We start from the raw sequence: 22807 nt of genomic DNA, 5'->3' as shown, positions 1-22807 counted from the left end.
TGCAATCGCAGGGGGGAAGTTTATTGAGGATCCTGTTCCAGCGCGCTGGGACTCTGTGCCCACTCAAGAAGGGAGAGCGGCTCAGAGCCCAGAGCAGAGTTCAAGCGGAGCTTAAGGACACTTTTTGGAGAGGGTGGGGGGCTTTGCATACATCAGAACAAATCATCATGAGGCGTGGGAAAATTGAACAACAACCCTGAGTCAGGATTAGTGCATACATTGGCGGGAACAATCAGGGCAGGAGTGATTGGTGCTCCTAGGTGGGGTACACATTCAAACTGATTGGTTTAGGTCCTGCAATGCCTACGTGCCAATAACTCGGAACCCTTAGCTATTAAACAACCAGAAAGTCAGTGGAAATATTTACTGGGCAGTTCCAGTATTGTCCTAACAGCTACAGGGAATACAGGTTTTGGGGGTAGCAGAGGGACTCTAACAATACCCAGTCTTTTACTTTTTAACCCAATCCCTGCACTTTGGAAACTTTAGGATGCCTGGTCTTTTACACTTTAACTCAGGCTCTGCGGCTTAGAATCAGCTTGGAAATTTTACCTTTACAATGAAATTAAGCAATTTCCTTAATTGAATACAAAGGCGTACATGGCGGTACAGTTGGATTATTGCCTAATACAGATTTTAATAGAGAAGAATTTATATTCAATACATAAATAGAGCTACTGGAAAAGTTACCTAAATGTTCTTTCTGGATGCATTATTACTTTAAAGCCTCTGAAACCACCTTTCTCAGAGACATCAAAAAGGGAAAGTTGGGCTTAAACAACTTTGTCTCAGCCACGACCCTAAAGATGGAATCTGTTTTTGAAAAACACAAGCAAAAAGAATAAATGCAGGCTTTTAAAGGCAAGTTGTATGGTATTTTCTATCCTTCTCGAGCCAATTGTTAAAACGTGGGAATTTGGTGCAGAACGAGAAAGTGTGTGAGAAAACCTTCGAGAGCTCCTGACCCTGGCTGCAGAACCAAGCAGGAGCTGGGGGAGGAGATAAATCCGTCCCCGTCCCCGTCCCCGTCCCCTACGGATAGGAGAAGCCTGTTGGCGCCAGGGACGACGTCGGCTTCTCACATCAACGCTGAGTTTCCCTGGAAACCACAGAAACTGAAGTGGTTTAGCGCAGGCCTTCCGCGAGCAGGGCGGGGCCCCAGGCTGCTCTCTGCCCGCACTGCACCAAGAGAGACTCCAGCCGTGCGGGAAGGTCCTTGTGGAAACGCTGCTCCCTGCTCCCGTCCACACACAGAGGAAGGCCCTGAGTCCTTAGAGAGCTGCTTTAATGGCAGAGACAATAGGTAATTAACCCATCGCTGTCAGCACTCTAAGAACTTGAAAATACATTTTTTTCTTAAAATCATTCCCCGTGTTTTCCTTAAATTCTTAAATTATGCAACAGTTAAAAAACTATCATTCCTGCTCCAAAGACCTCAAATTTCTATTACTACTTTTTAAAAATCTCTCCTTCCTGATCTTAGTATACACACTAAGAAGATAAAAAGAAAGATTATGCAAGCTGGTCGACTTCATTCTATCAAGAAAGTGTTCAGATGGAGAACTTTCTCACATTCCATTAGACCAAGGAAAGGAAATAATTAGCATATAAAATACCAGAAAGCATCCACTCTGGTGCTGTAATAAAAAACAGTAATGACATTTTCCCTCCACATTTAGAACATTCTCGACCTCATTTGGATAATTTAACACCAAAGTAACTTCAACCTTTTTGGCCCCAAACCTAAATTTTCCATAATCCCTAGCCAAGGGATTTCTGATTTTTCAACACTAAATATAGAAATTAAATTCATGCTACCATTTGGCTTATTTTTCAATTTGTCATTTGTACTAAATTTTAAAAACCACTCTAAATACTTCTTAATGTTTTATGAGTAACATTGAGTGCCTAAAAGTCTTGTCTCCGGTGTTTATGCAGCTGACCTGGCCCATATTTCAGAAGGATTCTAGCACAGCTTACCACGAGCATTCTTCCAACAGCCGTCTTGAGTGCTGTTTTAGACTTTCTGCTTCCATGGGTTTCATAATAAAAGTTCATTTTCAGGGTAATTCGGTTGCCAAGGGAATGGAGGAACATTAAGGAGAAGAAATCATCTCTGCAAAGCCCCTTCATCCTTCCCTTTCACAGATTCTCTCTCCCTAAGCACGCGGTAGAGATCAGTGAGAGACTGAAAGATGAATGAAGGTAACAACAAAAGATGTGTTTGGAGGGTCAATCTGGGATTCTGCTGGGTTAATAGAAAAAAAGCCAAAAAAATAAAAAAGATAAGTGGCCCCATGGTGAGTCTCCTGCTCTTTACACTGAACACAGGGCTGTGTCCTGTTTGCTTTGCCGTTTTTAAAGGAAGAGAAAGACAACCAGCCCTCCCTAAGGGGAAACCCCTCCACTGAAACAGGGGAGAGCAGGCTATCTGCCCGGGTATCCATGAAAACAGCAAAGGCCCCGGGGTTGAGCAGAAAGTGGGAGGGAGGCTGCAGCCGGCACTGGGAGGACCAAGGAACAGCTGGGTCCTCTGCTGGCACCATGCCCTCCCTCCCGCAGCACAGTGACCCTGCCAGGGGCCTTGCCACGCTTGAAAGCCTGAGGACGGCGTTCCCAGAGGTACGGCAGGGAGCTGCACTGGAAGCTTGGAAATGCGGAGGGAGCTTCAGATTCAGGTCCGTCTGGGCAGAGCCCTGATCACTCCACTAAGCATCATGGACTGGGAAGAGTCTCTCCAGTGTGTGAATCATTTGCCATCATCGTTCTGTGTAGAAATTCTACTGAAGCTATTTGAAAAGATAATTATGAGAATTAGGTAGAGCCGAGGGGACCACTTGACTTTGAGGACTCGAGGACTTCCAAATGGCCCCTCTGAAGAGTCTGAATGGACTGACCGAGCACAGGCGGCTATGTGTCCGGAGCGACCTCAGCAGCAGAGAGAGCCACAGGTCTTCCCGGGGTTGCCAACTACAAGGTGCCGCCTGGGGGTGGGCACGGGAAAGGGCTGGTCAACATCCGTGAGCATCGTGAGAACCTGGTGAGAGGTCCCATTCCAAGGAACACCAAGGGCTTTTCATAGAAAATGTCAAATCAATGGAGAAACACTGCAAAGAAGCAGAAAAGGAGACAACAGAAGAGAAACCAAACCAGGTTTGCAGGGTGATGGCCCAGCCCCAGGTCTGACCCCAGACTGGCCACCAGGGCCTGGCAGAGGACCCTGGGGGCTCCAGGCCAGGCATCCGTGCGGCCAAGCCCCCCAGGCAGTGGGGCATTGCTGGAGAGACTGGTGTGAGACCAGGGGAAAACCTAAGCTCCAGGGGTAGTGACGGCAGCCAAGCCTGCACCTTCACTCCCGTGACAAAGAGTCAGGTGCACAAGTGACAACAGGGGTCGGGTTAAAGCCAGGGGAAGGCCGGACCAGCCCATGGCTCTTCAGACCAGAGGATCTGGAACATCTTTGAATCCTGAAGACAGCATGATCTTCAAGTCGGAAACACGGTCCGCCCTGAAGTCCTGCTCTGCAACACTGCGGGTGCTGTGCTGCAGAGAGAGCGACGGTGACAAGCAAGCAGTCGATGGTCAGGATTGTTCTGGGCACAAGGAACACGCTAGTACACAGGCACCAACCCCTGGCCCTCCCAGAGCTTATATCCCGGTGGGGAGAGACAGATGACAGGAATAAGCACACCCGGCCTGCCACAGGTGGAGGAACAGAGAGGGGCTGGAGGTCCAGGGAAGTCGCGCTTTTACACGAGGCGGACCCTGGCAAGCTGCTGTGCAAACCTGGGGTAAGAGTGCAGCGTGGAGATTCCTGGAGAAAGACTTGCGGGGAGCGGATCAGGGCGACAGCCGTGCCACAGTGCAGGTCCTCAGGTTGAGCAGCGTGACCCAGCTGAGGGCAGGGAAGAGCCACTCGGGGCAGAGAAAGGACACAGGAAGGTGGGAGCAGGGAGCGGGCGGCGCGGGCGGCCAGGAAGGGCCTTGCAGGCTAGGTTTGGAGATGGAGTGACCCATTCCCACTATAAAGACTGCTGCTGGGTCGATAAAAAGCCCTGTGGGGTCACAAGAGCCTAAGGAGGGCGGGAGAGGGGAGCGGAGGGCTGGATCCACGCAGGCCAGCTCCACACTCCAGGCTAAAGGCCCCAAGGCCCAGGATGAAGTGGTCCAATTCTGGGTTTTGAAATGGACTTCCCATTGGATTGAATGTGCAGGGTCAGGGAGAAAGAGGTGGCCCCAACATTTCTTGGTCTGCCACTGAGAGGAGAGAGCAGCCAGGAACAGAGGGATCGTTTGGTATCTGACGTGGGAACAGGTACAGCATGGAAACAGAGTCTGTCCCCTGTCACCGAGGGCCACTCCCTGCTCTGCAGAAAGGACACTGATAGCTCTTTGGAGGCGGGTCCGGGCACACGGATGGTCCAGGACATTCCCCCATGATGGGACGTGGGCGGTTTCCAGCACAGCCTCTCCTGAAATAAGGTCAGTAATTAAAAGGATCAGCCATAACATCAACTACCCAAATACAAACCTGCGTTTGCCGCCTGCCAAATCTGTGGTCTTGTGCACGTCACTTAACCTCTCTGTTTCCTTGCCTGTGAAGGAGGACACTACTTACCTGAGTAAGTTTATTTAGTATGAAGTCTAAATGAGACAGTGCAGGGAGAGGGTTCAGCAGAGAGCTTGGCAGGAAGCAAACTCGGGAATACTCAGGTTGTCATCAGAAGCTGTGGTGGCCGTAACATTTACAGTGCTGTCTTTACGGTGGCTCCCTATCCAAGGGTGATTCAAAAACAGATCAAGAACTGGGAGTGTAAGGAAGACCTAACGTTGTTTCTTTCTGTGCCTGTATTTCATTGAATACAACACCAGCCAGGTCTGCCCATGTCACCACCAATGACTGATCTCATCTCTTCTAGTGGCTGAACAGCACCTCCCTTGTATGTGGAGTCAGAAGTAGAGAGCAGAAGCCTGGTCACCAGGGCCTAAGGGCATGGGAAGAGGGGAGGCAGAGGGGTTGATCCAGAGTCTCAGGGAGGCAGGAGGAGTGAATTCTGGTGTTCTATGCACAGGAGAGTGAATAGAGGCAATAATAATTACTGTATATTTTGAAATAGAAGAACCTTGAAAGTTTTACCACAGAGAAATGACCAACCTTTGAGGTAATGAATATGTTAATTATTCTGATCTGACCACCATACAATGTATCAAAAATCACATGGTAGCCCACAAGTATTTATAATTATTAGTCAATTAAAAATAAAACATTTTAAAAGTTGAGAATATAGGACATCTTCTACATAAGTCAATGCTGACAGTCCTAGTGCTTTTGAACTGAGCCTTGAGCCCATCTCCAGAGGGCTTATAAGACACTCCTTAGGATCACAAGGTGGTCTAGAACATGTAAGTTACGCTTAAAGAAATAAACTGAAGACAAAACCACAAGGCAACCCATAACCTCAAAAAGACATAAAGCTATTATGCAGAAGATAAAGTTATAAAGAGGTGGAGGAAGAGGACTTGAACTAACAGCTGGCAGATGAATAAAGGGAGTCAGGGACGAGGGTTGCTGAGCCCACACCCTCTCGCTCACTCTGGGTTTGTTGGGGGACAACACAGTAAGTTCAAACAGAAAAGCTGGGATCCCAGGATCGTTGGCCTGGCTAGCACACTTGCGCCTGTGTCCTGGGGACCTGAGGCCCTGGGTGCTAAGAAGATTCCAGAAGCTTGTTGGAGGAGCAGAACGTAGACCTGGGTTGGAAGAAGTCCAGGCACGTGACTTGTGGGGAGGGAGAGCGCTTCATGGTGTCTGTGTCTGGGATTCAGGCTCTGTGTTGGCTGTTGGGGTCCCACAATGAACAAGAGGAGCATCATGGCCCCCCTTCTCACCTAATGCATTACCCATCGAGGGGGACACAGGCAGTATGACAAGGCAAGTGCCATCACCAAGAAGAACACTCAGGACCAGCAAAGTTGATGTGGAGACTTCTACTAAGAGAGGTCAGAGAAAGAGCTGGGGGCTCTAGGAGACCGCAAGATGAGCCGCCAGGGCCAGACGGGGAAGCCGGGAGGCAGGGAGAGGGGGCAGATAGCAGGGCCTGGGCCCAGTCCTGGGGAACAGGGACCTTTTCTGGAGACAGCTACAGCAAAGCTGGGATCTGAACACACGAGGGTTTTCTTCCAGACCTCTGTGTGGGATATCCATACCGACTAACAGGTTTTACTGGCCATCGACAACTGATGGCAAAGACCACAGAGATGAGAAAGTAAGCTGCAGCCGCGTGGGGCCGTGTAGGAGTAAAGCCAAGGGCTTGATTTCCAGAGCTGCACAGGCTGGCAATCCGTCAGCTCCCCCAGCACCATCTCAGGAACATCACTGCTGCAATGCAGCACTTTCGGAAGGCTGCAGAAATGTATATACAACGTATCACTTATATATTGAATATACCAGGACACGTGCCAGTAGCAGATAATAAATTCAGTTAAACAGTATGAAAAGATGCATTGCAGTCATTCTGAACTCAATGAAATTTTCAGGAAAAAAAAAAAAAAACAAGATGGGTGATTGACTGCCCCAGGGATGATGGGTAGCTCTGATGTTGACAGGATGTCTGGAGACAGCAGCACTGCCGTCTCTAACTTTCACTGAAATGGAGGACTTTTACACTCAGGGGCTTAGCCACATTTCTTGGCAGCAAATAGAATTTCCCCAAACATGTGTTTGCTCTGAAACCTTATCCTGGATTATTTCTTCCCCCAGGCAAGCAGATCAATTGGAGCAAAACAGGAAGCAATTGTTTGTTATCTGACATCTCAAATTACTTCTGGTTAATAATAAATTTTCTCGGATTTATATTCATGATAGCTTTGATACTCTACATGTGTAAAGAAGAGATGTCATTAATTCACCATGATGTTCCCTCCCATCGTGGTTTGGACCTGCAGTAAACCCCATGAGCCGACTCCTGAGACACTGCTCGCTCAGCTAATGGAGCCCAGCCACCGACGGGGAGATGGTCCACGCATCCCTCAGAGTTGCCCAAGAGTCCTGTAGAACACGAATATTCTGTGAGATACCAGCAACACTCCACCAGAAAAGGAGGAGAGGGAGAGGGAGAAGAAAAACAAAAGAAGAAGGTCCGACTGGGGACATTTCCAAGCTCAGATAAATTCATGAAGCACTTTTTAACCACAGAACCTCTGGAGCACAGTGAGGAGCACTGTGAGTCTTCAAGAAGTAAGTCATTCTGCATTTTAACCTTATATTGCCAAGAGCATTCTCCCTGGAGACCCCTAATGGTGTAGATCATTGCATTTCATGGAGCCAATGTCAGGAAATGCTGTTCTAGGCTATTTCTTAGGCCAGGAGCAGTGGGTCCCTCCATTTCTCACAGTTCACGAAACACAGTTTACTGTGCTGTAGTTATATGCTTACATGAGCTCTCTCCTATTCTGTCTGATTTCTATTATCCATCACCTGTGCATTTTGGAGTACCTGACCAAAAGGAGGTTATCAATACATACAGTCGGCATGTGATAAATACTTGTGGGACTAACAAATAAACACTTTGTACCTTACATTAAATGAATTTTGGAGAGGGCCTCTGTGAACCCTTGTTTCCTCATCTGTGGGACAGAGGGGTTTGTCTGGTAATCTGTCAGGACCCTTTCAGCTCTAATCTTGGGATTCTGTGACCTCACAGGGACACAGAATCATCATGCAGAAGAGCCTCACTCTACAGAATTACAAGAGGACTATTGAAGAGATTAGTAGTAATCAGAATTCATTTTCCAGAGTTAAAGAACTCACCCTATTCATGTCTCCTCAACATAATTATGTAGTATTAATTAGTTCTTTTGCATTTTCTTCTCAAATATAAAATGTGCACAGGTGCTGGGTTCCCCGTGGCTAGCTCTCTCGATCCTGCTGAGCCTTCGGTTCTTGCTATAAAATGTGTGCTGCCTCGGCAGTCGAGCTCGGAGTTCTTCTCCGGGGCAGTCTGTGTCTCTGCTGACAAGTGGGCTGGAGAATTTATTAACAAACATGACTGTTTATTCACAGAAATGGTCAACTCAATAGCTTTCCTGCTTTTTTCCCCGAAAAATGTTTCTCTTCAAGCCACTCAAGTATCTCAGGAAACTGGCCAATCTTACTTTTCATGATCACATCATCTTTGAGGACTCATTTTTTTAAAACAAAACAATTTCTGAAGATTTGGATCTAGAAAAAATAAATTGCTTGTCTCCCCTGTACACCCTCCCACACAACACAGGAGACTCTGCACCCCTAAGAAGTGTGAGCACTCCCACCCCCTGCCAGCAATCAGGTACCCCATAATCCACTGTGGCACCATCTACCTGAAGAATCAGATCCCACAGGTTAGGGGCTCAGTCCCAGCACTGCCCCACCTTGAGACGTCACTCCCAAGCCAGGGTGATTTCTGCCTGTGCCTCTGAGCCACCAGTTATAAATCAGAGTTCCCATGACACCCTCCCCTCCATCACAGGCTCAGACTTCTCACAGAACTCAGGCAGGAAAGCTCACAATCACTGCTTGGTCATAAAGGATGTTACAAAGTGCAGAGAATTGATACGAGCTTCCGCTCTCCCCAGCACAGCGCCCCTGGGAACCTCCCCAGGCTCAGCCATCCAGAGCCCTGCCGCCTGCCCTGGTTTTCCCGGGGACTGCGTTTACAGGAATGATTGCTGAGCACTGGAGGAGCCGGCTCGCCGGCCTGTTAATGCATATTCTTCTTGGCCTCAGAGCTGCAGTCTTCCCTCCAGGGATGGTTAAAGCACAGTTCAGAGATAAAACGGTTCCCCACTCTGCTGGCAAACACCCTGGAGCTTGTCCTCCTCTGGAAATGGGGACTACAGAAGATTGCAGGCTTCTTCAGCCAAGAAAAGTGGCAGTTCTTACTCATGGGTCATGCTCCCAGGGCTATGGCAGACCCCGGGCACTCGACCTCACCTTCTTCTTTCCGGCTTCTTATCTTGTGGATTCAAACCAATCCACAAACCAACTGAGCGTAAGAGCGGGGTTTATTGAAAGATAGGAACAAAACTCTTACAGTCCACAAGGGAACCAAATAGCAGGTTTTCTCCCTCGAGTGTGCTTAGGGGTTTACGTAGCACGTGGATCACTGCTATTAGTCCAAACATGCTAATTAGGGTTTGGAAACTGCTAACCTTATTGGTCCAAATTTATGCTAATTAGGGTTTAGAAACATATTAAGCTATTGGCCAATGCTGAGTCCCAACCTTCATTCAAGTCTGCCCCACTTCCATTGTCTCCTGGCAGGTCCGGAAGTGGCAGGGTGAGGTCCCAGGGGCTGCCAGGAGCAGCTTCTGCAGCAGGCGTGGGCACAGTGCCCAGGCAAGGGCACCTCCACCAGGCTCCTGCTGCACTTGCTGCTGGTCCTCTGGCCCACCCCGGCAGCCACTCCACTGCACCCCCCGCTTCTCTGCCGCTGTGCAGCTTGGCAGCTGGGGAGCGTGTCACCTGGGTCTTACGGAGGGAAGCAAAGCCGAGTCACTCTGCAGCTCCCACAGGTTCTGTAGTCCATGGTTTATGCCTTGGACTGAGGCAGTGTGTGGGCCTGCAGCTGCTCTGTCCCTTGGCCTGTCCCCTGGCTTCTCCCATGGTTCTTGGGCCATATGTGGTTATGAAGGGCTTCGGTTTCTGAAGGACACTCATGCCGTTGGTGTTGGGGAGGTAGGAACCGAATGTCTTCAGGGTCTGAGGGCTGCTATACCATACCTGGTGACATCAACTATCTCTGTCACAGAAACTGTGCAACGAAGCATCCCCAAACAACAGCCACTTGTCCTTGTTCTCCAGTCTGTTGCTGAATGGGTGGCTCTGGCCTTGGATGGGCTCATTTGGGTCTGAGAACAGCTGAGGACATGGAAGGCTCTGACCACTGTGGCTGGGGACCAGCGGGTGTCATTTGGCTCTCTGCAGGTCTCCCTTTGGCTCTTATCCCTGAGGTCCCATTCTCCAGCAAGCCAGCCTGGTCTCATTCTCACACCAAGGCAGAGGTCCAGGAGAGCAAGAGCGGGAGGTCCCAGTCCAGAATGGGCACACTGTCACTTGTACCCTATTCTAATGGCCAAAGCATGTCTCAGGGCTAGGGCTAGCTCAGATTTTAAAAACGTAAAAGGTGAGAAACAGGAACCACCTCTCCAAGGCAGAAGTTGAAAGGGTACATTGCCTGACTGTGCACAAGTTTGGTTGTTTTTATTTTTTTTAAGTTTGCTATCTTGTATTGCAGTAAGATACACATAGCATAGTTTTCTGTTTGGTTATTTTAAAGCATATTGTTCAGTGGCATTAAATGGTAATAATGTAGTTCAATGGTCACATCCAACTGAAGTCAAGCTCTTGTCCCCAAGCCGTGCAGCGGAGCTCCAGCGTGTGGAACCTGCCATGCCGGTGGGGGCCTGAGGCTGCAAGCCAGGGAGCAAAGACCTGTCACCCTGTGGTGGCCTGTTCCAGTCTGGTGCGAACCCCTGCTCCACACAGCACTGCAGCTCAGAACTGCCCACGCTGAGCATTCACCCCTCCCAACTTCAACCTCTAGAGAAGCTGGGATTGCAGGCGGGAGGTGGGAAAACAGACGTGGGGACAGACCAGAATGGACGGGCCCACTCAAGGGTGAAGCAATCCTCAGTACTTTTCCAAACCCTAATTAGCCTACATTTGGACCAATAGCGTTGGCTCTTTTTCAAACCCCGATTAGCATAAATGAGGACCCATAGCGTTAACCCAAGTGCTATATAAACCCAGCCCAGCACGTCTCAGCGGCAGTCTGCCACGGGGGTCTTTTGTTGGAAATGGGAGGCTGGTGGTTTTTATTCTTCATGCTTGAATCACATTCTTTCCACATTTTGCTTTTCACTGAACCCAATGGAACTTTTTGGAGAGCTGTGGATGTTGTGACCATGGGGATGTTGTGACCATGGGGATGTTGTGACCGTGAGAGCCGCAGCAGGCCATAGGGCTCTGACCTGGAAGACCATGGACAGAGAGCTGCCGGGCTGCGGGATGTACACGGGGTCATAAGCAGGTTTTTTGTGACTGTCGGGTTTCACTGGGCCCAGTGTTCTCAAGTTCCATTCATGCTGTAGCGTGTGGGAAAGTTGTTCCTTCCTCAAGCCGAGTGCTGTTCCACCCTGTCCTGACACATGTGTGCACCCACACTGTGCATCACACATGATACGCGCTTACAGTTCTATCCTGGGCACTTGTTTTGCTTTCACCTGTGAGCTGTGAGTTGTGCTGACAAGAACCTGGGTAGGGAGTCAGTTCTTTTAGGAATCTACCCAGAAGCAGCATTGTTGGGTCACATGATCCTTGTTCATTTTCTGAGGTAGTAGCAAACTGTGTCCACAGGAGTCACTTTACATTCCCACCAACAGTGCACGAGAGTCTAGTTTTGTTTTGTTCGTTTGTTTTGTTTTTTTGGTTTTTTTTGTTTTTTTGTGGTTTTTTTTTTGAGAGAGAGAGAGAGAGAGAATTTTTTTTAATATTTAATTTTTTTTTATTTTAGTTCTCGGCAGACACAACATCTTTGTTGGTATGTGGTGCTGAGGATCGAACCTGGGCCGCACTCATGCCAGGTGAGCGTGCTACCGCCTAAGCCACATCCCCAGGCCCAAGTCCAGTTTTTTTTAGCATGGACACTGCGCTGAGCAAACCCAGTTCTCTCCCGTGTATAGAGAGGCAGGTACGTGCTGGTGAACGTGCAACACCAGCTCTGGGATGGGTGGACGTGTCACAGGATGGGCACTGAGTGCTGGTGAGGTCGCGGCAGACCAGGGAGGCCCATCCACGGAGCAGCTGGGCTGGGTCTTGGAGGGTGAGGTTCGTCTCAGCCTCTAGCCGTCCATCCTCTGGGTGGATGCTTTAGCTTGAACCAACCATCCTGTTGGTCATGAATTTCAACCTTTGTGGGAGGTAGGGGTGGTTCCCAAAGAGCAAAGGCTTGTCATGGCCAAGGAGTGGGACTTCCCACGGGACCTCTGAGCAGGGAATGTGCTCGTTCAGGAGGAGTAGAGGAGGTACAAATGGATTGAGGTATGGGCCAACGCTGATGGAAGAGCCCCCACAAGGGTTTACTGCGGGAGCCCATGAGCTCACTAACATGGAGCCTTTAACGAGAGCCTGCCCTGTGCACAGGAGGGCTGAGCCCCAGAGGCCAGTGGAACTTGCTGAAAGGCGTTCCTGGAATGAGAACCCCCTGCCAGACCCTCTCCGCAGACGTCTGCTAACGTCTCCCAGTCACTGGGCAGTTGCTTTAGCCTCGTGCCGTGGCGATCTGGGACTGTCCCAGTGCTCCTGAGCTGCTGGGGAGCACCAGCAAAGCACGGCTTTGGGCCTAGGGAGTCAGGTTCTCAGGGGAAGGAGGCACTTCCACAGGCTGCGAGGCCTGTTAGCATGGGGGCAGGGTCAGTCTAGTATGCACCACTCCAGCGTTCCAGGGGGGAGACCGCCCAGGTCCCCTGGCCCCAGGCTGTTCTATGTTGGCGAAGTAAAGACCCAGGACAAGACAGGGCGCCTATCAGTGGTCTGAAGGCAGCACGGGAGAGTCTGAGAAGCGGTTACAAGGGCTCGCAGTTGGACATGAGAGGAAGAGGTGTGAATCCCAGGTGACTGATAATCCGAAAATGAGCTTGGCCACTGCAGCTTCAATTCCTAAGTCTGTGTGAGTTACTTTTAATGTGACCTTCATGGTGGACAACATCACAGGAGCCGTTTCCTTTGGAAATGCTAGAAGTTGACTCTGGTAATGAGACATTTTCTCCCTGCTTTTCTGCCCCTCCCTTGGGATTCCTGTATGATTTCTAAGGGAAGGACACCTTTGGACAACCATCCCCGGGTGGGTTATGTACACTGAGCCTCTTATTTCTAGATTTTCGTGACATGAAGTGGAATAAATGGCAAGGGTCTCTAAGTGTCTGCACGACCCTGAGGTCACTGCGAGACCCCTGCCGCAATTACATTAGTTGGCATGCATCACCCCCTCTGCCCCCCACGCTCTAACAGGACAAAGGCCAGCTCACACGGCTCAACACAGGCTCTTACACCTCAGTGTGAGTCAACAGTCAGTGCCAGCAGCCTTGGGGGAGAACAGGAAAACCACAGAATCGGTGAAACTGGAGTTTTGAAGTGGAACTTAGTTCACTGCTTCTGCAAGTCTCTGCCGCTGAAACTTCAACACTCTCCAGTGTTGCCGCAGACCCCAGCAGCTCTCGACGGTTCCTTCTTCCTGGTTTCTCATCTTGTGAACTTGAAGAAGGAGGTCCACAGAGCAGCAGGAGTGGGCGAGAGCACAGGACTCGTGGGAGAACCAACAGGACTCCTTGCCCTGCAGCAGAAAGCCTCCATCAGGTGCTCTCCCGCCCAGGGAGCCTGTCCGGCGGCTGATGCAGTGCCTGGCTCACTGCTCTTGGTCCCACCTTATGTGAACCAGGGTGTGAGAAAGTAGCAATGCGTTGGTTCAAGCTTATGCTAATTAGGGCTCAGAGAAGTACTAACGCTGTTGTCAACTCTCGTGTCCGACTCCCATTCAGGTCTGCCCCACTTCCATTTCTTTGGGCCGGTCAGGAAGCAGGAGGGCCCTGGTCTGTCTGTACTCACAGGTTCCTCCACTGTGTGGGGTGGGTTTCCGCAGCAGGCGACCGTATCATGCCCAGTCCTACCTAGTCACCAAAGGGTGACAGGTGGGTGCTTTGGCTCACAGCACTTCAGGACGGCCAGGCCTGCATGGTGGGTCCACAGGACGAAGGCCATGCTTGCCACAGGTGCTCCAACCCACGGGCCCCACTCTGCCACTCCACTGCTGCTTCTGGGCAGGGACCAGTAGGCAGCTGTGCAGCTTGGCAGTCGGGACCGACTGTGTCAATGGGACAGAACCCCTCTGGGTTGAAGAGGGTGCTGGGCCTAACATCAGGCCAGAGGTGAGAGAATTTCTAAAACAGAAAGGTGGAGGAGGGTGAGGGTTCCTAGGGCCTGCCTTGGGAACAGAGCTATCAGCCAGGAACTGGGGAAGAGAACTCCAACAAGAGTATCATTGTATCGTCGTCAGAGAGATGCTCATCTAACTGAACCCGACTGTGCTAGAGCTCTGATCTGCAAAACATAAAGTGATCACAGGAGTCTGATGCACCTAGACAACGCAGCCCCAGAGGGCTCACCGCAGCTAAGATTTCCTCTTATTACTTGCATTAGAACATCTCCTGTAAGGGCTAAGGTGCTTTGTAAACACCCTGGCATTTTCCATGTTCCCCATGGGAAGAAACAGGTTGGACACACCCTGCCCAGTTTCACAAGGTGAGAATAAAGTTATAGAAGCAAAGTCATCGTTTTCCAGGTTATCTAAGTTTCCACTCTGTCAGAGGTTTGGGAATAAAAGAGGCCTGGCTTCCCAACAGACTGGAGAGACTGCTCTCTCCAATTCATTCCATTCAAAGTACAAGAGATTGAATATCGGGGGTCACCAGCACTTCAACGTGCAATGGGTGGCCCAGAAGCATTAACTTGCAAAGAGCTGAGTGTAAATTGACCTTCCTTACTAAGCACAGTGCCTCCTGCTCCTCAGAAAAACTTCTATGAAAAGAGAATAAAATTGCAAAGATGCATGTTACTCATTGATTTATTTTATCAACACGTGAGGGAATAAATGTAGGTATATTCCACTCTTAGGAATGGTCCTTAGTGGTCATTTGGGAAGAGGGATGAAGAGACCAAATGCCCCTATAGGCATATTGCACCAATCTACCTTCTCAAAATACTTTCTGAAAGGATTTACGTTTCTAAGGAAGATGCCCCCTAAATGGCTGAGAGGTGACCCCGGGTACCTCGACAACCAGCACTGTATCTCGAACACTGAAAGCCATGTGAGAACTGAGCAGGTGGCGCTCTCTCTGGGAGCCGCGGCTGGTGGGCAGGTCCTGGTAAGTACACACTAGGAACCAGTCGAAGCCGCTCCCACTGTGGGGAGCACTCCGAATGACCCACACCTCCCATCCTGAAGCCAGAGGCTCTGACCAGTCACTGCATTTCGTGGTGACTTGGGCCTTGTCCCAGCCCAGGAAGCAGAGGGCGTGTCTTCAGGAGCTCCGCTCACCTGTTGTTCCTTAGTGATATTACCCCTTTGCCCTGTTTGGGAAAGAATGTTCCATGGAAACGTCGTTTGTGTGTCCCCGTCTCTTGCTCTGCCCTTGGGCATGGCCTTCCTGGATGTCAGTCCACCTGCTGACAGCAGACGTCACAAGCTGGACTCAGCCCCCTAAAACCTGACCCCTTGCCCCATTTAAAAGGCTTCTCCCCAACAAAAGGGTTCGGTGCTCTCTCTCCCTCTCTCCCCCCCCACCCCCTCTCTGTCTCCATGGACCCCTACCGTCAGAGGAGCCATCACAGGACCCAAAGGAAAAGGTCTCTCTGTCTGTGATGATTTCGTGCAGCCCCGCTCCCTGGAGTGGCCTGAGTGTCTTAGTTGGGAGAAGCAGGGAACGTGCCGCCCACCTGCAGAGAGGAGTGCCGTCCGCCCTGTGTGCCCAACGTCCCCCGTGGCCTTGCCTTCGCTCTCACAGAAAGCAAGCACCATCAGCAGGCAGTCCCGCCAGCTCCCAGAGCGGCTCACCTCGTGGGCACTTCAGTCTTTCAACCTAGGAGGGGAGACTCAGGCAGAGAAACAGCGCGGCCACCCACCCGGGCTAGGTGGTCTTATTCTTGAGAATAACAAACCACCAGGTGCCCCCCGTGCTTTGCTGTTGACAGAACAGCTTCCCGTTTTCTCGGTGTGTGTCTGTGAGAGAAAGAACTGGAGACTGGACCCAGGGGTGCTCCACTACTGAGCCCCTTCATTATAGGTTTGCAGGTCAGGGAAATGGGGACAGCATCGGATTAGGGAGCAAACCTGCTGTCTGTCTGGTTCTGTGTTACAGAACCGTGAACTCAAGAGAGGGAGTGTGATACCTCGGGTTTCTATAAAGCTTATTACGAGACAAATGAAAAGACCCTGAGTCACGTATACCAGTGTCCCCGTTTGACAGACAAGATCATGGAGCCCCCAAAGAAATTCACCCAATGTAATAAACCTGGCAGGTGAGGACTGGAACCCAGGTCCCCTGAGGCAAAGAAGAGGGAAAGAAAACAGAAGAGAAATAATAGGCCATTCGGCCTTTCCAGCAGTTGATGATTTTAGTATCTGTCCTGAGTAAGCTTATTTGTTTTGTCTCATTTGCTTTTAGGAAAGAGAAAAAATAAAGAGAATGGGGGAGAAGAAAAAATAATTATAAAATACGAGGGAGCAAGGAGGGGTCGGGGACATCAGATTCAGGAAATGAGTTCCGTCTAACAAGCCCGGCCACCCACTTTTCATGCCAGGGGCTGAGGTTTGTGCCAGGGAATACTGAGAAGGTGGTTGCTCTCCGAGAAGTGGCAGAAGCAATTCCGTGGGGAGGTTGGAGGAGAGGGGGAGGCCGGCATGCCCGCAGGGACGAGGAGTGAGGACAAGGGGACAGAGGCCCCTGAGCCAGGGAAGGTAGCAGGCCTCACCAGGCAGGGCCAGTAGGAAGAGGGGTGCAGAGGAGGGGCGGCAGGTGGACATGAACCTGGACACGCTCGCTCGCCCACTCGCTGAGAACCCCTGCAGTGGCGGGGGAGGGCCTGGGCACAAACTGGCTAGAAAATGCAGTTGGACCAACAGACTGATCATGCCCCTGTCCACCCCCTCCTCCCTCCAGAGTCCCAACGAGCAGCTCTCACTTCTGTCCTGCAAAATTCACAGCTTCTCAACCTGGAAGTCTCAAGTCGCCCGGCCCCACTCTCAGGAAAAGCCAAAGGGTGGCGGTGGCCTCCAAGGCTCCTCCCAGCCTGGTGACCCTCCTGAGCCCCTCCCACTAACAGTCCTCAGCCTGACCTGGTATGACCCCATGACCCCCTTGTTCTGCTCAAGTGCTCCGAGCACCCTCCTGCCTGGGGTGCTGAGCACCCTCACCGTGGCCTGCACCCCTCCCTCCCCTGTGCTCATCCACCTCCTCCAGGTCTCCTCTCAAGGTCACCTTCTCAGAGGCACCTCCCGCCACCCCTGCCCCCCTGGACTCCCCACGGGGCTTCTCTGTCCTGTTTGGGCCCGCCCCACTCGCCACCACCTGACGTGCTCCATCTCCCCTCATCTTCGGCATGCCCCACCCCTGCTCTGAGGCTCACACGACGGCCTGGGTCCTCTGTCCATTTGGCTCACTGTGTCCCTAATGCGTGGAAGGTCTTTGTCACACGTCAGGCATTGGCTTGATTTTATGAATGAAGGAAGAGGGTAGACTGCCAATGTCCTCTAGACGCCTCGCTCCTTCTCTCGGGACTCAACCTCTCAACTAGTGAATAAACACATGTAGATACAGATGCCACGTATGTTTATTAAATCTATATAGTACACCTTGAATGCAGGCAATCTCTATTCTTCAAACTTTTTATTTATTATTTAGGTACCATTTTACAGAACAGATGTGGGGGACATTAAAGCCAATCCAGTTAAGGAATGAGGGGAGCCGTGGCCCTCTGGGGGTAAGATACTGCCCTCCCGTGCCCCAGGCTTTGGTGTGACCATCACTTGATGTGAAGAGGCTGAGACAGATTCAGGAGGTGGCCAGAACTGCAGCCTGATTTGGTGACTTATCAGAGGGCAATGGCAGGTAAGACAGAGACCCTGGCAACATGGGGGTCCCTCCTGGCATCACACAGGAAGGGAGGAAGATTTGGGGTTAAACACAGTGAACTGAGTTTGAGGGTTTGTGAGTTCTCCAGGAGGGACTCTCCCACAGACAGTGGGATACAATGGGGTCCAAGGTCTGGAGAAAATCGGGGACTTGAATATTGAACCTGCCAGTTCCCTCTAGAACTTGGAGTGTGAGTGAAAAAACATCATTGGGAAAATCCTCAAGCACTGTCAGCAGCTCCTGGGGCTCAGACTCCAAGTGGGAGTCCCACACTGCTCTGGGCTCGCTTTGTCTTAGGGTACAGCCAGAGAAAAAACTAGACTGGACCAAGGGGGAGGTATCCTCCCCAGGTGGGGAAGGAAACCCATTAGTGCATTCCTCACTTCAAAGCAAGGCAAGATGTGGGGTTCAGACTTAACTCTGCCGTTGAATCGATTGCAAAGCCCTGAGCCAGGCGGGCAAGCTTGAATCTCTCTTGTTCACAGGGTGCCTGTGTTGTTCCAAGCCTCCCGGCGGGTCCTGTTTGTCCTGTGAGCCCGGCCTATATGAAACTTGCTGACAGCCTTGAAATTAGGATTGGTTCTGGGTCCTTTCAAAATGGGTGCCCTGGGGATATATTTTGGTTTAAACAAATTATTTTCATCAACATGCACTGCAAAAGGGAATCGCCAATTCAAGGCTCTCAGCCCCAAATTCACATTTTCTACTTTTACCTTACATGGGTTATATACGTACATGTCTCCCTGTCCTCTGTTCTGGAAGGACACCAGCCTAGAGCCCAGCCCGGCACCTGGCATAAAAGATACACCATGATCAGCCATTTTGAAATTGGCCAACACATGAACAGCAGTCCCTGTAGTGGGGGAGTGGGAAACATTGTGGCTTCCGTCTTGAAAGGCATTTTACCTACAGCATGAGTGGTAAATAACAGGAATCCAATCCACTCCAACCTGTGTTGTGTATCATTGTTAGGATGTGTGAATCAAGAATCAGTGGATCATTGGGGTGTTTACCCGATTTCCCTGGAGCTGCAGAGTTTTTATTAAATGACAGTTGGTACCTATGACAGAGTCATCTAGGATCAGGAAACGAAATAAAGTTCTAATTACTTTGATTTTCTTCTAAGAAGAGCACACTAGGGAAAGGTCTTGGACCATATGGCTTCGACGAGGTGTGGCATGTGCTTTGGGTGCTCACGGTCTACATTACCCTTGTCTCCCATCATCACAGACAATTACAGTTTCCATCACCCTGTGAAATACTTGTCCCACCACGTGTTTCAGGTCGGAGACTCTCAGTACCGAGCTGAATGCACAAGCTCACATGGACAAGGAGACCGAGCACTTCTCAGACACGGTGGCCACGATTCCACATGGGCCTGGTGCTCACTTCTTTAATCTGTGCCACAACCCATGGGCAGGTGCACTGCGTCCCCCCACTTGCAGATGAGAAGACTGGGGACAGAGGAGCTAGGTGGCTTGTCAGCTGTCTGGCTGCAAAGCTGTGCTCTGGACGGTTCCCACGCTGCGGGGTCTGGAAGGGGTCCAGAGTGACTCAGGCTCACCTCAGTGACACCACCGATCAGGCTGCCCTGAGGTCACAGCTTCTCCTCCCTCCTCCCAGCCAAGAGATACCATCTCAGACTGGCCTCTTGCTGGATCTAAAGGCACTTTTGACACCTGCCTGTCTGGGATTTCGTAAGCTCCTGAGTCCCCTTTGGAATAAAAATGCACTATTTGAGTTATTAATGCCTTGAGGAGGAAGCCCCCAGCTTAATGCCAGACTAGACACAAATAACTTGTTAAAATACCGAGCTCCTCCCATTGAGCTGCCCAGAAGGTGGGTTCCAAGTGCCATCACTTGCGAGGGGTCCCCTTCTCAACGTGAGACCTTCTGGTGGCGGTTCATCATGGAGGAGACTCCAGCTTGGGAAAGGAGGAATGGAAATTTGGGCCAACTCAGTTTGGTAGAAGAGAAATGAAAACCTTCTTTTCCCTGTCTCATTCAACCTGTCCCGCAGAAAGCAGGAACTACAGGCCGCGAGCCTCTCTCCTCTTTGGCGAACCCACCACTAGGAGCTTCCCGTCCTCAGTCCTCAGGAAAGGAGGCGGACTGGAAGGCGCTCCATCTCGCCTCACAGTGGAATTCTGAGCATCTCAACACCAGGCTCCCCACTGATCCACTGCAAGAGGCCGGTCAATAGTCAGGGTCAGCCAGGTCATCCGCTACTCGGCAGCCACATCCCACCCCCAGCTTCCAGCCCAGCTCAGGAGCTGCTGACGAGCGAGCGGGGTCCCTGTCGGCAGGGTCAAGCCGTCGCTGTCCCTCCCACCTTCCCCAATTTCCCGTTAGACATCACCTCCTTCCAGCCACTTCTGCTCCTTGGAGAACTGAAGTAAGATGATCTCCTAGGAACTCCCGACCTGTAAAGCTAAGAAGCTGAGGAGCGTCCAAGCCCAACCCAGAGCAGAGGGTGCTCCGTACCCTGCCAACGTCCCCCTGAAGCATTAATCCGACCATCGACAAACGCAGATCTACTCCACCGACAATTCTTTGCCTTATTCACAAAACATGTCCAAGCATGTACTACCACATGGCCGGTGAGTGCCAGGGCTGGGGACTTGGTGGTAATGTTAGACAGCTCCTCTCCCAGGCCAGCTTCCCCTCCCCTCGCCTGAAAGCTGCCATCACTACTGTCCGTTCTGAAAGAGGAGCTGGGATTAGGTGTTTCCAACGGCTCCTCTGCACCATTAGATCTTGGACCTGGAACAAAACAGGAAATGCGTTGGCCAGGTGCACGGACACAGTTGTAGGACGTGGCTCTGATTAATGACAGTTCTGTGTATCGGATACGTGTGAGCTCATTCTGCCTCGGAAAGCGGATCCCTGTGCTTCTCTTAAGTAGGTAGGATCAGGTTCACCCGTCAGGTTGCCTTTCAGAACACGCTGTCCTTTCAGACTTGGCCAGGGCGGCTCACATTCTGGACGTTCTTCTCATGACTGGCGTGTGCTGGGAATGCTGTTAGACTTTCATCTTCTCTCCATCAGTAAAGGCTTCAGCAGATCCAAGTCACAAATAAGGGTGACCTCAGTGGATTAGGAAGCCCATATTTTCTGTAGGTGGTTTAAGAGAAATGGAATCTGCATCATTGACCTTCCCTAAGACTACAGAACTGAGAGGTTTCAGGGCTGAAGGTAGACCAAGAAACACCACGGTACATGGCATATATGTTACCTCCACACAGAGCTAGTCCCAAGCAGATTCCTAAAGCTGGGAGAGCTGGCACTGGAGACCTGACCCTCAGTTTCTCTTTTCTAAACTTCCTCCTGCTCAGATTACTAGACAAGAGGAAGAGGATGAGGGGAGTGGGAGAGGATGGCGAGGGAGGGTCGTGGGAGTGGGTAATGTCAAGGTATGTGAGTCGCATGTACAGACATGCCACAATGAAAGCCATTTTCCTGTGCGATTAAAATGCACCAATAAAAATAATTTTAAACAAAATAAAATTCCTCCTGTTCTCAGTCACTGCACCACTGCCTAGATTTCATGGGATGAAATTGGGTTCCAACCATACAACAAAATCCTATGCAGACGCTAAAAATCACATTGAAGAAAAATATTTAGCAGCATGCAAAGATGCCCAAGCACTTCCCCAGGCCCCCAATTCCCCACCACAGTGAAAAATTTGCCAAATATTTCGCCCCGGTCACTGTTTCCTGAGCAGGTAAAACCACACCACTTCCTGCCCCAAGTCAAGGCTCATCAGACTTAGTTCCAAGAACTGGCTCACAGAGAATTAAGCAGACTGTTTCCTGTGCACTCAACCAGCAGCAAGGACGTGGACAGTAATAACTCACTCTGGTGAGCCGTGAAACGGGGATTTCCCCAGCCTCAAAACCCAAGCACTTGCTGGAGGTTAAGTATCTGCTGGGAGGTGCCTGTCAGTTGATATGACTTTGGAGCAAGATGTAAACCCCCGGCCCGTCGCTTTGTGACGGGAGGACCTTGAACATGTAATTTATCTCCCTAAGGCTCAGTTTTCTGCACTGGTAAAACAGGACCACAGGAGCACGTACCTCACAGGCTCAGTTGGAAGAGTGAATGAGTGGTCTGTAAAGAACTGAGCACAGGGGCTGGGGCTGTAGCTCAGTGGCAGAGAACTTGTCTGGCATGGGTGAGGCACTGGGTGGGATCCTTAGCACCACATAAAAATGGGACAGATAAAATAAAGGCATGCTGCCCATCTACAACTAGAAAAACAAGATTTTATATATATATAAAAGAACTGCGTATAGTTCTTAGTAATCAGGAGGTTCTTGATGAACTTCAGCTATTATTCCAACTGCTCTATCTCAGATTTATCCTCCACTCTATGCCTAAGGAAAAAGTTAGGGGTGGGGTCCCGGGAACAGGAGTGGGAGTCTCATCCTCAGGAGTAAGAGGAGATCACAGGTTCTATGGGGATGAACAGATTCTAGTCAGTCTTAAAAGGAAACCTGGAATTAAGGGCCATCTTTGTATGGTCCTCCTACTTATTTCTGCCCCAGCCTTGCCCCCCATGAAAATCTGCAGGAGAGGTTGTCACTTCCCTGTGGGTCGCATAGGGAAGTGGTCCTGGGGACTCCTACTTGCTCTGGGAAGGGTCTCCTTTTAGAATAAAGATGGAGGGAGGCAGGAAGTGGAAATGGCCCAGAGGAGGAGAGAAAAGCCAGCCCACACCACCGCGTTGTGGCCATGGCAGTAAGATTAGGGCAGTTGGAGACGCAAGGCGGCCTAGGGGACACTTGACAGGACCTGGTGGGGTCCACAGGCCTTTCTCGTGGGAAAGCCAAGGCTCCCTTGGACTTGGTGCGTGTCCTGTTCATCTGAGCTTTACCAAAAAGGCAAATTTAATTCAAAGAAATGAAAATATTTCAAGAGCCCTCGAGAGCCGTGAGGCAGTGTGGATGAACTGCTTTGAAGGGAAATGCCGTCTGGGCTCTGACTCGTGCACCCACTGCGAGTGGCCAGAGAGCTCCCTGCCTCCCAGGGCTCTCGGCCCAGCCTTTCCATGAAGTCCTGGAGAGAGAGAGAGAGAGAGAG

The 22807-nt window shown here is 50.7% G+C and overlaps 3 long non-coding RNA genes across 6 annotated transcripts in view; 1 reads left to right on the top strand and 2 right to left on the bottom strand.

Annotated features, from left to right (window-relative positions):
• On the bottom strand, nucleotides 1-15359 carry LOC120887312 (uncharacterized). Of its 2 annotated transcripts, XR_013426329.1 has the most exons (4): nucleotides 3787-15359; nucleotides 2898-3543; nucleotides 1981-2789; nucleotides 1-1282 (listed from the first exon to the last, which is right to left on the bottom strand). It is a non-coding gene; the product is annotated as an uncharacterized LOC120887312 (long non-coding RNA). The 2 variants fall into 2 exon arrangements; XR_005730506.2 differs by having other exon boundaries at nucleotides 2898-15356.
• LOC120887314 (uncharacterized) lies at nucleotides 6738-21225 on the top strand. 2 transcript variants are annotated; one of them, XR_013426328.1, is made up of 4 exons: nucleotides 6738-7237; nucleotides 11553-11622; nucleotides 17494-17700; nucleotides 18210-21224. It is a non-coding gene; the product is annotated as an uncharacterized LOC120887314 (long non-coding RNA). The 2 variants fall into 2 exon arrangements; XR_005730510.2 differs by having other exon boundaries at nucleotides 6741-7237; nucleotides 17494-21225.
• LOC120887313 (uncharacterized) overlaps nucleotides 18231-22807 on the bottom strand; it is a 60516-nt gene continuing 55939 nt past the window's right edge. Inside the window, exons 3-4 of one of the 2 annotated variants that reach the window (XR_013426331.1) lie at nucleotides 18460-18514; nucleotides 18231-18330 (exon numbers count right to left, since the gene is read on the bottom strand). This is a non-coding gene — a long non-coding RNA (uncharacterized LOC120887313). Of the gene's footprint in view, nucleotides 18515-22807 lie in introns of both variants that reach the window. The other variant, XR_013426330.1, reaches the window with a different exon arrangement.

The sequence above is a fragment of the Ictidomys tridecemlineatus genome, chromosome 10, assembly GCF_052094955.1.
Source record: "Ictidomys tridecemlineatus isolate mIctTri1 chromosome 10, mIctTri1.hap1, whole genome shotgun sequence".
Classification (NCBI taxonomy): Eukaryota; Metazoa; Chordata; class Mammalia; order Rodentia; family Sciuridae; genus Ictidomys; species Ictidomys tridecemlineatus.
The sequence above is the reverse complement of the archived record's forward strand: the minus strand, read 5'-3'. Positions and strand labels throughout refer to the sequence as shown.